This window comes from Muntiacus reevesi, chromosome 19, assembly GCF_963930625.1.
Source record: "Muntiacus reevesi chromosome 19, mMunRee1.1, whole genome shotgun sequence".
NCBI lineage: Eukaryota > Metazoa > Chordata > Mammalia > Artiodactyla > Cervidae > Muntiacus > Muntiacus reevesi.
This window is the reverse complement of record NC_089267.1, coordinates 18,398,132-18,413,870: the sequence shown is the minus strand read 5'-3', so window position 1 is coordinate 18,413,870 and position 15,739 is coordinate 18,398,132.

Sequence of the window (15,739 nt, the reverse complement as noted above, 5' to 3'; positions counted from 1 at the left end):
GAGTCTAACCTATTTTCTCTAGAGGGATCGGCTTATTTTTTATTCCTTTCAATTTATACGATAATTTATGATTTAGGCTATGAAGGCTTTCTACTTTGCTAGTTATTGCCAGCATTCACCTGTCACCTGAAAGTTCGAGGGCCTTCTGCTAAAGGGAAGGTATACCAGGAAGGCAGGCTCATTTTGACATCCAGCATTGGAAAGATATATTTTCTGCATAAAAATCAAATCACGCTTCCAAACCTATAAGAGTTTTTGTACAATTTGTACAGTCTTGTCCATGTTACCATTCATTTTTAGAAGAATGGAGACCTGACCATATGACTTGTTGCGTTTCACTCAGATTTTGGAACACTTAAAGAAATGTTAATTTTTTGAGATGTTAAGTGAGAAAAATGTAGCTTTTTAATATAAAAGCATACGTGAGCACTTTTTTAGGCTTGAATGATAAAAAAACAGTGTGAAAGTATAGAAATCATAATTAATGATAGTTTTTCATTATATAAGGTAATATCCTTATTGTAGAAAATATAGAATAGTATAAAGAATATAAAAAGTACCTATAATATCATAGCTGAAGTTTACAACTTCAAATATTGTAGTATTGTCTTCTCATTATATTTGTAGCATTAGATAATCTTTTAAAATTGTGATCATAGTATTTGTACAACTTTGTAGATTCATTGTAGATCCACATAATTACATATTAAGTATTCTTCTAAAACTTGACTATGAATAGTTAGATAATAATCTATCATGTGTTTGTACTATTATCAGCAATCTCCTAATAATATTCCAAGGAAGAAATGGAAAATATAAACTTTTCTATATCTCATTCTGAGAAAATGTTTCACATAATCATGTGAGGGAGGAGTGAAGTGATATATTAATAATTGATATATGTTTAGTTGGGCTTCCCTGGTAGTTAAGACAATAAAGAATCCACTTGCAAAGCAGGAGACCCAGATTCAATCCCTGGATCAGGAAAATCCTCTGGAGATGGGAATGGCTCCAGTATTCTTGCCTGGAAAATTCCATAGACAGAGGAGCCTGGCAGGCTACAGTCCATGGGGTGCAAAGAATCGGACACAACTGAGCAACTAACACAGACACACACACGTTTAGCTGTAATTCTTAATAATATTAGTATGATCTCTGTGTTTGTGCAATTTATTTGAACATATTGCACTGACATTTATATGATCTTCCAGGATTTGCTCCAAGTGCTTTCCACAACATGTTAATTTTATTGTACAGTTGGTATGTATTTTTTCATTTATATATATATATTTTACACGTGTATATGTTTTATATGTTGCATATGTAATATATGTTACATGTATATATATATATATATTTCTTCAGTTCAGTTCAGTTCGGTCGCTCAGTCGTGTCCGACTCTTTGCGACCCCATGAACTGCAGCACGCAAGGCCTCCCTGTCCATCACCAACTCCTGGAGTTTACTCAGACTCATACCCATCGAGTTGGTGATGCCATCCAGCCATCTCATCCTCTGCCGTCCCCTTCTCCTCCTGCCCCCAATCCCTCCCAGCATCAGGGTCTTTTCCAATGAGTCAACTCTTTGCATGAGGTGGCCAAAGTACTGGAGTTTCAGCTTCAGCATCAGTCCTTCCAGTGAACACCCAGGACTCATCTCCTTCAGGATGGACTGGTTGTATCTCCTTGCAGTCCAAGGGGCTCTCCTTATATATACATATACACACTGAGGTGGGGAATGAGGACTGGTGAAGCAACACTTTAAAATGCTTTGTTTTCCTCTTTGCTGTTGTTTTGTTTTTGTCTTTTCAAAGGAAGAAGATCTGCCATTTGAAGTCTACCTTACACTTTTCTGCCTACAGAGATCTTGGTCACCTTGATGTAGGTGTCTTCCTTTAGGAAGGGAAGTCACTTGAGTGATGTCCCCTTGATGATGTAAATATAGATGATTCTCATTACTCATGGTAGTTCTACAGTCACTGCAAAAAACAGACTTAGTGAATATTAAACAATTGCTCCTAGGGTAAATACAGAGTAAGGTTCCTAAGAGCCTCTGGTCACAACATTTTCATTAACTGATCACTACATATCTTTCTTTTATGTACATTTCTATTTAAAGGTAAGTTATTAAACATACATTGTTAATCTATTAACATTGAACTTGCAGCTGACATCACTTTAACTGATGCCTGAAGGAAGCTTATCTACCACACATATCTTCTCCATGACACACACCACAGCCTTCTAGTGTTTAGGTACACTAGTCAGCACTTTAGCACTATACTTGGGGGCATTTTAAATCACCAAAAATGCTAAAAAATATATATAAGACCAAATAAATAGACCACACAATAGTGATTTTACCTGCCAATTCAGGAGACAAAAGAGACATGAGTTTGATCCCTGGATTGGGAAGATTCCCTGAAGCAGGAAATGGTAACCCACTCCAGTATTCTTGTCTGGAAAATTCCATGGACAGAGGAGCCTGGTGGGCTACAGTTCATGGAGTTGCAAAAAGTCAGACATGACTGAGCGTGCACAGAGAAAGGAGTTGAAACAGGAGAGGAAAGTAGGCATTAGGAAAAATAGTTTCCACTAACGTAAGGAAAGGGTGCAATAAAATACTCTGTGGCCAGACCACATCTGATTAGAAATAATACCCTAAACTTCCCTGGTGGTCCAATGGTTAAGAATCTGCCTGCCATCGCAAGAGGCGTAGGTTAGATCCTTGGTCCGGGAAGGTCCCACATGCTGCTGAGTGGCTGGGTCTATGCACCCCAGCTCCTGAGCCCATGCTTTGGAGCCACAACCACTGAAGCCCACTAGCCTAGAATCTGTGCTCCACAGCAAGAGAAGTCACCACAATAAGAAGCCAATGCACTGCCACTAGAGAAAGCCCGCCCAGAGCAACAAAAGTCCAGTGAGGCCAGAAATAAATAAAGATTAAAAAAGAAGAAGAAGAAATAATACCCCTTAGGATACAGATCTAGTGTCTGGAGAAATTTCTTTGGTCAAAAGAACTTCCTGGGGACAAAAGAATGGAGAAATCTGTTCTTTATCTGCTGTGGTCCAGCATTATCAAACTTTACCTTGTGGATGGCCAATGATTCTAGTTGAGCTTTGGTGCCAGGAAAGTTGGGAAGGACTCTTGAAGGAAAACTAACCATAGGGTCCCCTGGACTGGAAATCTGTGCTCATTATAGAAATCCTAGTTCGGCATAAAAGAGGAGTTGATCTGAAAAGAGTAGCAAAGACTAGCACGTTCTGATCTGAGTCAGCCTGGTATTGGGACATTCTTTGGGAACAATGACCATATGAATATAAATAACAGGATCTTAACTGTGGTACCCAAGATTAGGGCAATTTCCCCCAAGGTAAGGTATTTTGTCCCCAAAGTATGGCACATAAGGAATGGTATTAGTCACCCTAAATTACTTATTATAATCTTTGTAGACTTTAAAAAATTCTTTAAATTTTTTTATTTGTATGTTTTGGTTGCACGGAGTTCTTGTTGCTGCACATGGGCTTTCATTGGTTGCTGTGTATGTATGTGAAAGTCGCTCAGTCGTGTCCAACTCTTTGTGACCCCATGGACTACCCAGTCCATGGAAGTCTCCAGGCCAGAATACTGGAGTGGGTAGCCTTTCCCTTCTCCAGTGGATCTTCCCAACCCAGGGATCAAATCCAGGTCTCCTGCATTGCAGGCAGATTCTTTACCAGCTGAGCCACCAGGGAAGCCCAAGAATACTGGAGTGGGTAGCCTATCCCTTCTCCATTGGATCTTTCCAACCCAGGAATTGAATAGGGGTCTCCTGCATTGCAGGCGGGTTCTTTACCAACTGAGCTATCGCTGTGAGCAGGGGCTATTCATTGCGGTGTGTGGGCTTCTCGTTGTGCTGGCTTCTCTTGTTGTGGGGCACAGGCTTTGGTCGCATGATTCAGTAGCTGCAGCACCGGAATTCAGTAGGTGCGGCTCACGGGCCCTAGAGCAGGGGCTCAGTAGTTGCGGCACATGGGCTTAGATGCTCTGAGGCATGTGGGATCTTCCTGGACCAGAGATCGAACCCATGTCGCCTCCACTGGCAGAAAGATTCTTATCCACTGTACTGCCAGGGAAGTCCCTCTTTGTAGGTTTTTAAAAAGTAGCAGAATTCATTGAATTCCCCCGGTTTTCTTCCTGAATTTCTGGCCAAGATTTCCTGCTCTGATTAACCAGGGATTTTGGAATATTCTTGGGGATATCCATAGCAATTGGTGCAGATTTCTTCTTTCCTTCTGGTGGGGGGGGGGGGGTGTTAGGTTTTTCTTTTTGCAAAAGAATCCATCACCTTTTCTGCCTTGTCTTTCTTTTCTCTGCCAAATTGAATCCCTTGAGTTCCTGGAACAGGGTCTTGGGTCCACTTCTTGGTGATCTCTTTGCATCATCCACAACTCTCAAAGTTAGATCTTTAGAGCCTGACCTCTTCTTTGAGCTCCTGACTCCAGAGAAAACGGCTGACTTTGCATCTTAGCCTGAATATTTAAGAGAGGTTTTAAATCAGAACTATCCAAAATAAAGCTTTCTTTCTATAGTCTCTGCTCACACTTGGTTTTCCTCCTATCTTTCCTATCTTGCTTTTAAATGGTAATCTGTTTATTTGTTTATTTTTGGCTTCCCTGGGTCTTTACTGCTGTGCACAGACTGTTGCTTTCTCTAGTTGCGGCAAGCAAGCAGGGGCTAGTCTCTAGCTGTGATGTGTGGGCTCCTCATTGTAGCGGCTTCTCTTGCTGCAGAGCACGGGATCGAGGGTGTGTGGGCTTCGGTAGTTGTGCCGTGCGGGCTTAGTTGCCCTGTGGCATGTGGGATCTTAGTTCCTAAACCAGGGATTGAACCCAGTGTCCGCTGCATTGGCAGGCAGATTCTTAACCACTGGACTACCAGGGAAGTCCTATCTTTCCTATCTTAGTAAAGGGCATCACCATTCATCCACCTGCTCTAAAGGAAAAACCTAGGAGTCATCCTTGATTCCTTTCTTTACTTCATATCCAAACCAGTGTGTTGATGGGATGATCCCAGGGGCTTCCCAATGATCCTTCTGCTTTTACTCTCTGTCTCTGTCTCCTTCTACCAAACATACAAAAATGATATTTTTTAATTGGGCTTTATCACAATTCTGTTTAAAATCTTCTAATGACACAAATACACCATTCCAAGAATCACTGTCTCTGCAAGGCCTTTCCTCACCACCTTTTCTAATGATGCTTGACTCCTCCAGCCACCCTCCATCACGTGATCACATTATTCTCTTTATCATGCTCCTATCAGTATTATTTTATTTATTCTCTTGTTAATGGTGTGTTGTTTGTACCCTCATGCCCCTCCCCCCTGAACATAAAGATAAGGTAGAGTTTCTTGTTTAGGGAGTATCACAGTGTCTCAACTTGATGCTTGGGAGATAGTTGGTTTTCAAGACACAGTTGTTGAATGAGTGAAAACCTTTCAATAAAGCACTATACATAAAAACAGAGTTTAAAGCAGTCACTCTCATTGAGTGGGAGGAGCTGGCGGAGGAACTGAGTGGGGATGGTGGGAGAGGGACCCTTACTTGGCCCTATTCCATCTGCTCCTGAGGTTCCTTGAAGAGCAGAGTGAAAATCAGGCGCCATGTGGGGAGGGGAGGAGCCAGCAAGTGGAAACTGTCTTGGTCAACAATTTTTAAAGAAGTTTTAAAACACTGTTGAAATAAATCAGTAAAATCAGTAGCACTTAACTCCAATGTTTATTCATGGCTCCAAACATTACTTGCAAAATACCTTTCTCTCATGGATATAGCAGCCTCAAATAATAAAAAGCAAATCCGCCAAACTCCCTTTGCTGTAGCCAAAACATCTTTGGTAGATAATTCTATTTAAGCAGAAGTGCTTTAGGCAGCCATCAGCCCATCACTAACCAATCAGAAGACAGTTTCCAAAAATTGTTAGTCAGTCAATAACATTGGGAAAGCAATGCTATGAGCATCATACTGTCTTCTGGGATCAAGTTAATTTATTTTATCATTGACATTTTCAACAATTTACCACCCAAGAAGTTCTCTGGTTGAGAAAATTGCATGCAATAAATTTTTATCTGAACATTAACAAAGAGATTATATAATGAGTTAAAAATGAGAGGTATAATTTTAACAAAAGTTAGTTTCTCCTATCAACTAAAAATAAATAACATTGTTAAACATACTGATTTGTACATAGCTTTACATTTCCCGAGGTATTTATGTCTTGACCTTACTTTAAATAAATGTATGATATTTTGACATAGGGAATATGTCTCCTTTGAGAAAAACGTCTACACTCATCTAAGCCTTGATGGCATGAATCCTAGACAGATGGTTAGTCTCCCTCACAAACCCCAAAGCTTTAATCAATTTGTGCCTTAATGAAAGAACTAACTACGTTAGATTGTAGACCTCCTGGTTGTTCTTGAGAACCTGATATTTAGGAGGAAAAATAAAAGATTTTTAAGTTATTTCATGGTTTTTAATTTATGTAAAAACTTAAAATTATGTTCACAGAAACACTCACAGAGAAAAAATTAGTGGTTACCTAGGATAGAGGGAAGTGGAGAGGGGCAAGATAAAAGGTAGGGGATTAAAAGGTACAAACTACTCTGTATAAAATAAATGAGCTCCAGGACATATACTACAGTGCAGGGAATATAGCCAACATTTTATAACAACTTTAAATGGAGTACAACCTATAAACTTCTTGAATCACTATATTGTACATCTGAAACTAATACAATATTATAAATCAACTCTACTTCAGTTTTATTTTTTTTTTAATTTTTTTTCTACTTCAGTTTTAAAATTATGTTTATATCCAAATGACATTTTTACTTATGTACTGTGAATGCAAGGATAAACAGGTATTGGAAAATGGACTCGTGTCTTGTAAGCACAGGCCCAATACAAGCATTAATTTGTTGAAAATTGAAAGCAGGAAAGGAGAAGGAAAGGAGAAAGGGGCAAACCCTCGGTATTAGGACTTTTCAGGACAAGATTCAGGAAAAGTCATCTCAAAAAGGCATTTAATCCTTAAAGAGGCATTTGTTGGCTCTCGGAACTGAAACACCCAAGAGCAGAGCTGGGTCCAAGCACAGTGGAATTGGGGGCACAGCGCTGTCACTGGTTCAGGTCTGCGACGTCGCTCAGCTTTTCTTGCACCGTGGCGGCCTAGGATGTTGGGCTCCGCTGGGCAGAGCCAGGGCGGCTTCCAGCCTGCGCTGTTCACACCACTGGCTGCGCGAGTGGAAAAGAGCACGTGTTACTCCCTCACCCGGGCTGGCAAAAAGGGTCAGAGGATCTGATTGGCTTTCCCTAAGCCTATCGCTGGATCCCAGGGAGTATGCATCCCGGGGAGTAGTCCCCGTTAAGAGAAGACTGGAAAGAGGTGGGAGACCCCAGCCCCAAGCAGATCAAAGTTAGAGGACCAGGACTCAGCCCGCGGGGCGGGCGTGGGGGCTGGAAGTGGGGGCGCGGGAGCGGGTGCAGCTATTGCCAGCTAGAGCAAGTCTGTGTGAACTTGATTCTTCCGTGGGTAAGTTTCTTCACCTGCACCTGATGTCCTCATGGAGAAAAATTCTCATTTCATAGTGTTGAAAGGATCACATAAGATGACGTTTAAGTAAAGCGACTCAAAGCATTTTGAAGACGAATTCTTTTCTCTCCTTCATGAAGTTTTTTAAGTTTTATTTTAACTTCTAAATATGATTTTTAAAGGTTACTTTCCATGTACAGTTATAAGAAAATATTGGCTTTATATTCCCCAGGTTGTACAATACATCCTCGAGCCTATCTTAAACCCAATAGCTTGTACCTCCCCCTCCTCCCCCGCCCCTATATTGCCCTGCCCCTCTCCCCATTGTTTGGTAACCGCGTTTGTTGTTTACATCTGTTAAGTCCGCTTCTTTTTTGTTATATTCACATATAAGTCATTCTTGATCTGTTTCCTTTCTGGCCAGTGAGAGTTCCGGCTTTGCACAGGCAGCAATGACCATCGTCACCAGTAGGTGGCAGTCGTGTGCTGGAAGGTAATGAACTGGTTTTTTAGGGAAAAAGAACTGGCTGAAACGCTGATAAGCAGTTGGAGGACTCACAGTGGGGACTGTGAATACAGTTGCTGCTGCCCTGAAACTGTTGTGACCTTGATCAAGGTCTGCATTGCTCTCTGGCCTGGATCAACTCGAATGAAATTTGGAGGCTGATTCTCCATTTGGCTTTAAACATTTTTGTTTGTTCGTTTCTGTAAAGAGTAAACCTTGTATTTCACAGCAATAATCTCAGAAGCCAAAAACTGCTCAACAGTCTTGGTTGTTAGTATATACTGTCTAAAAATATGATGGTGTGAAGCATAATGCATTCATTTATTGCTAAGTCTTTGCTACCTTGGGAGGCCTAAAACAGTTCATGTAATTCTGTAAGGTAACTAATGGGCCCGCAGAGATGCTCTCGAGTTATACCCAGCTCGGAAAATCCACCGAGGAGGCCTGCAATTCAGAAAACTTGCTATTAAAAAAAGTCACACTGAGCTGACTTCAAAAGTATTTTCCAGTCACGTAATTATGCTTTAATGACCTCTTCTTAAAATGACTTGGGAAAAGAAGAAGGAGTTCAGAAAATTTCAGGTCTGAAATATGTTGGAAGTATCTGGGGCAGCAGGAGAAATTGGGAAATGGTGACATTTAATTGGGCTTAAAAACGAAAATCACAACCCTCCACTTTTTCTTGAATCAAACCTTATAGCAAGGTTGAAATAAGATGATGTGATAAAAGTGAGCATTTATCTGGTATATATATTGGAGGAGGATATTGCATTTTTAATACAGACCATTTTTTTACTACAAGGAGTTATGTGCTGGGTCCATGTTAGTGTAAAAATCCTTGCAAAAGGTAGACCCAATTGAAATTCTAAGAGTGTTCACACATTTCTGCATTCCATGGAGATGTGGAACAGCCTCGACTGAACACTTGACCTTTATTTCTCTGCATGCTTCTTTTTCAGGATAAAGCCTCTTGAATTCTTAAACCTGGCAGGTGGGGGTGAGGATTTGTTGGTGAGGTGTGGATCAGACGTGTTCTCAGGTTTCCTCCCTTCTTTATGAAACCAGACTGTGCTTTGCAGTGCCTCATAAAAGGGGAGAGAGAATTAACTAAGGTATCATTAACCAAAATTTCAGAAATGAGGACCTGATTGAAGCGGAAAGGTGTTTATTTGGGGTTTTTCAGGACTATATCCCAGAAGACACAGACTCAAGAAGCAGGACCTTCCTTGGTGGCCCAGTGGGTAAGACTCCATGCTCCCAGTGCAGCGTGCCCAGGGTTTGATCACCAATCCAGAAGCTAGATCCCACATGTCACAACTAAGATTTCACATGCTTCAACTAAGACCTGGCACAGTCAAAAAAGTAAATAAAATAAATAAATAAATAAATATTTTTAAAAAGATTCAAGACACATTTGAGTTGTGTTCTGCTGAACTACACCATGGAGTGGGGGAGGTATGCAAGGTTATGGTTACATGAGTTGTTTATCAAGAATTATCACTGGAGGTGGCAAGAAGTAAGGGTGCTTCTTAGTTAGGGATTTGTTGGGGTCTGAAATTATTTATAAGAGGAGACCTTGAGACCATAAGGCCTCAGGTTTTGTTCTGACTATAGCTGCTGGTATCCTTGGGTCTGGTTTAATTCAAAGAAAGTACAAGTTCCCATTCATGCAGAGATGAGTCTGAGACCAAGTCTTTAATGGCTGCCTGACTCCAGTTTTGTCTGCCTGAACTGAGGTCACTCCGTTGACATCACAGTTTGTCATCAGTATTTATTTTATTTGTTGCTGTAGAAGTACCTGAAAAAATGAGAGTTGTTTTGTGTTAACCTCTCCATTTTTCCTCCCCCACTTAAACAAGGGGCTAGGACTTGACAGTCTCTTGCTTCTGGGTACTTATTGTGAGGTTGGAAAAGAAAGCCCAGTTACTTTCTGGACCCATGAGGGCTTAAGACACAGCATGCTGGGCCCCATTCCCAGGGTTTCTGATTCAACAAGTCTGGGGTGGAGACCAGGAATTGGCATTCCTAACCATGAGCCTCCCTTGAATATTAGATGCTGCAGGCCAGGACCACATGTTGAGAGCAACTGTGTTAAGGTAATCTCTCTCCCCTGCAGCCCATTTTCTTTCTGAAGTCTGAAACTTGAGTGTCTTTAGAGTATAGTGCTAGGAAGCTTACTGTAGCTCAGATCATGAACACATTATTGCAAAATTTAGACTTAAATTGAAGAAAGTAGGGAAAACCACTACCATTCAGGTATGATCTAAGTCAAATCCCTTACGATTATACAGTGGAAGTAACAAATAGATTCAAGGGATTAGATCTGATAGATAGAGTGCCTGAAGAACTATGGATGGAGGTTTGTGACATTGTACAGGAGGCAGTGATCAAGGCCATCCCCAAGAAAAAGAAATACAAAAAGGTAAAATGGTTGTCTGCAGAGTCCTTACAAATAGCTGAGAAAAGAAGAGAAGCTAAAGGCAAAGGAGAAAAGGAAAGATATACCCATCTGAATGCAGAGTTCCAAAGAATAGCAAGGAGAGATAAGAAAGCCTTCATCAGTGGTCAGTGCAAAGAAATAGAGGAAAACAATAGAATGGGAAAGACTAGAGATCTCACAGGAATTTCATGCAAAGATGGGCACAATAAAGGATAGAAATGGTATGGACCTAACAGAAGCAGAAGATATTAAGAAGAGGTGGCAAGAATACACAGAAGATCTTCAAAAGAATAGAAAAAAGATCTTCATGACTCAGATAACCACAATGGTGTGATCACTCACCTAGAGCCAGACATCCGGTAATTCGAAGTCAAGTGGGCCTTAGGAAGCATCACTATGAACAAAGCTAGTGGAGGTGATGGAATTCCAGTTGCGCTATCTCAAATCCTAAAAAATGATGCTGTGAAAGTGCTGCACTCAATATGCCAGCAAATTTGGAACACTTAGCAGTGACCACAGGACTGGAAAATGTCAGTTTTCATTACAATCCCAAAGAAAGGCAATGCCCAAAAGGTTCAAACTACCGCACAATTGTACTCATCTCACACACTAGCAAAGTAAAATGCTCAAAATTCTCCAAGCCAAGCTTCAACAATACATGAACCATGAACTTTCAGATGTTCAAGCTGGATTTAGAAAAGGAAGAGGAGCCAGAGATCAAATTGCCAATATCCGCTGGATCATCAAAAAAGCAAGAGAGTTTAAGAAAAACATCTACTTCTGCTTTATTGACTATGCCAAAGCCTTTGACAGTGTGGATAAAAACAAACTGTGGAAAATTCTTCAAGAGATGGGAATATCAGGCCACCTGACCTGCCTCTTGAGAAATCTGTATGCAGGTCAGGAAGCAACAGTTGGAACTGGACATGGAACAACAGACTGGTTCCAAATAGGGAAAGGAGTACGTCAAGGCTGGACATTGTCATCCTGCTTATTTAACTTATATGCAGAGTACATCACGAGAAACGCTGGACTGGAAGAAGCACAGGCTGGAATCAAGATTGCCGGGAGAAATATCAATAACCTCAGATACGCAGATGACACCACCCTTATGGTGAAGAAGAACTAAAGAGCCTCTTGATGAAAGTGAAAGAGGAGGGTGAAAAAGTTGGCTTAAAACTCAACATTCAGAAAACTAAGATCGTGCCATCCAGTCCTATCACTTTATGATAAATAGATGGGGAAACAATGGAAACAGTGAGGATCTTTATATTTTGGGGCTCAAAAATCACTACAGATAATGACCACAACCATGAAATTAAAAGACACTTACTCCCTGGAAGAAAAGTTATGATCAACCTAGACAGAATATTAAGAAACAGAGACATTACTTCGCCAACAAAGATCCATCTAGTCAAAGCTATGGTTTTTCCAGTAGTTATGTATGGATGTGAGAGTTGGACCATAAAGAAGGCTGAGTGCTGAAGAATTGATGCTTTTGAACTGTAGTGTTGGATAAGACTCTTGAGGGTCCCTTGGACTGCAAAGGAAATACACCCAGTCAATCCTAAAGGAAATCAGTCCTCAATATTCATTGGAAGGACTGATGCTGAAGCTGAAACTCCAATATTTTGGCCACCTGTTGCAAAGAGCTGACTCATTTGAAAAGACCCTGATGCTGGGAAAGATTGAAGGTAGGAGGAGAAGGGGACGACAGAGGATGAGATGGTTGAATGGCATCACCGACTCGATGGACATGAGTTTGAGTAGGCTCCGGGAGTTGGTGATAGACAGGCAGGCCTGGTGTGCTGCAGTCCATGGGATCGCAGAGAGTCGGACACGACTGAGCGACTGAAATGAATAGTGCTAGGGAGTGTACGTGTATGTGAAGGTGTCTATTGAGAGAACGTGGGACCTCTTGGAACTGAGGGACAGGACATTCCCAAAGCTCAGGAGAAACACGAAGGTCTGCAGATCCTGAACCCCTTGAGGATCAGTGCCGTTTCCCCAGCCTTGCACCAGGGCTGGGCTGAGCTCAGAGAGAATGGGGCTTGATGGGAAACTCCTTTGTCCAGAACCAGGTGAGCCAACTTCCTGGATTATCCTTGGACAGTGATGATCCAGAGCACCCATGACAGCCTGAGAAACTTGTTTATTGTCTGGGCACCAAATAACCCTGGGAGGAAGAGGACACAGAGCTGAATTGCTTGCATTTTGTCACCAACCCCAAGCTCATACTGCTCCCCTCACAACTGGCCAACACATCAAGAGGCACGGTGTTGGGACAAAGAGTAGCAACTTCATTGGGAAAGCCAGCAGACTGAGAATACGGTGGACTACTGTCCCAAAGAACCACTTCACTTGAGTCAGAATTCACACTTCATTTATACTAAAGGGGAGAGGGTATGGTTTATTGTTGCAGAATTCTTGATCCTGGAATCCTTTGTTCTTTCAACTGTCCATGTAGGTCTGGTCACAATGTTCCTATAAACCTCCAACAAGACAAACGTTATTCTCTGCTCTGCAACTTTTCTTCTCTGTATGCATGGAAAAAAGTTATACCTTTCTAACATGTATATTATCAGGGTATAGGCAACATACTTTTACAGAAGGTGCAGAGTCAGCATGACTAAGCACAGGCAACAGAGCACAAGAGTCAGAGCTAAAGGAATAGATCCAATATGGAGTCAGGTTTGTTCTACTCTTACAAATTCGGTGGTATAGGGAATGGCAGTCAGATTTAACTTGATTTGAAGAAAGCAATTAGCTATTTCTTACTTACCAAACTTTGAGTCAATGCCACACCCACTACACAAATTTCTGACTTATGACACATAATCCACATTAGTATTTGAAACCCAAAACTAAGTTCTGCCCCTGCCAAGTTCTTTCCTAAGGCAGGTTGGGACCTGGGACCCTTTACTGCAGTGCTTGCTCCTGGACGAACCTCTCCTCCAGCAACAAAATACAGAGAAACTTTATGGGACTAAAAACAAGCGTGTGCATGTGCAGTTGGAGCAAATTATGGACAAAAGGTACAAAAAGACCAAAAACTCAACTGCCATTTCTGAAGAGCTGGGAGCAAAAACAGGGTCTTGGGAGCAAAAACAGGGTCTTGGGAGCAAAAGCAGGGTAATGAGCGTGCCCCCTGCACACACGGCCAGCAGAGGAGTGGGCAAAACACCTGTCACCTTTCTGGCCCAACTACTGGACTTATCCCTACGCTGACCCCATATAAGAAACAAGCTTGTCCCCCTTAGGGAGCAAGCTAGCAAGGGAACGTGTTGTTTGATCTCGCTCTCCTCTGCAGGGGTCCCTGTAAAGCCTTGCCTGAATTTCTTTACTGGACTCTAGTCAGTTTCTTTTGATTGAGGGAGATCCAGAACCCTGGTCCATATCAGGAGGAACTGGGCTTCTACCAACAGCTTTGCAAATCTTGCCCTGCCCAACACTGGAAGCTGAAATTCAGTCAGGCTGTGAAAAACAGATGACTTTTCCTAATTTTCTAAAGCATGCACACAATTGCTGCATAATGTTGCATCATGAATATATTACACTTTAGGCATTTTCCTGTTGAATTTCACATGGATTCTACCTTCCCCCACATCAACAAATATCCTTGTCCATTTCTCCTGCTAATGTAGATATTTTCAAGTTAGATATTTAGAAATGGAATTACTCAACTACCTGACATTTTCACTTGACTTTTCTCACAGAAATTCTGCCAATTAGAGATGCATGTGATATTAGAAGCAGTTTGGTTTTGCAAAGACTTCTGAGAGTGTTTGGACCTCACCCATGAGTGTAAATCAGCCCATAGAGGTTGCTTTTCTTTAATTTTTAGTTGAAAAAAATTTTTTCTAGTTGAGATATACTTTCCTGAGTAAATGAAAGAAAAATTAGAGGGGAATGAGTGGAGAATTACTAAAATAGGTACATTTGGAGTAGGGATTAGGGTGCAATACCTAGTGATTTAAATTACCCAAAGGCACTGATTTCCTAAAGGTTGAACACAGGGACATAAGAAGTTAAAAATTTTTGAGGATTAGCTTGTATCTCAAAATTATAGGCTAGTCCATTTCCATTTCCCACTAAGAAAGAGGAAAAAGCACCCACGCTGTTTTCCTTGGAACCCAGTGCTCAGGTAATGTGAGTTAAGCCCATTATAAACTAAAAAGGCTTTGGGGGATCACATGGCAATTTAAATATCTTTGCAGAATTGTTTCTATAGAGAACGGATTTCTCTTTCCAAGCAATTGATTTCAGTATATGCTTTTGGTACCTGACCACTTAATAGGAGGGTAAATTATGTGGTTATAAAGCTCAAACTTGGAGGACCCTGGCTTTTGGACTTCAGTAAATACAACTAAGATAACTGAACCAGGAAGAAACCATGCTCCAAAGTCTCTGAGAGGTTTCAAATGTATTTACCGCAATTCTTGTGCTGGGGTGGTTTGTGGTCATTTTAAAAGCTAGGCTTTTAATGAACTTATTTGCAAAACAGAATTAGACTCACAGACACAGAAAAGAAACTTACATTTATCAAAGGGGGTGCGGAGGGGGGATAAATTACATTCAGCATTTACATGTACACACTACTGTGTATAAAAGAGGTAAACATCAAGGACCTACTGTTTAGCACAGGGAACTATACTCAATCTATTGTAATAACCTAAATTGGAAAAGAATGTGAAATCATATATATACATATATAACTGAATCCCTTATGCTGTATACCTGAAATGAACATAACATCGTAAAGTAACTATACTTATAAAATAAATAAAAACTAGGCTGTAACACCATGATGTATGCTGTCTTCTTTCCCCTGTAAAACAAGGTGAACCCGCAGGGCAGCTCTGTGGAAAATGGCTTAAGAAACACAGCCATTCCAGGACCCCTCTAGAACGGCGGGAGGGGCTTGCACCGCCAGCTGCAGGAAACTGTTAAATTCCTGACCTGGTTTTTGACGATATTCAAGGAGAAAGCAGGGCCATTCGTACCCCATCTAGCCCAGCTACTGTTCCTTTTATCATTTCAAGTTAGCCACATTTGTTTGAGCAGCAGGTAAAGCGCCTTTCAAAAGACTGTCATCTCCAAGGGAAGTCATCTGTTTTACATTAATTGTCCATTAGTCTCCAAGCCTCCATCCATTAAAATCCTCAGCCGCTCACTCATTGCAGATATTGTGCCCGAGTCCTGCTGTCAGCTTTCAATGCAGAGC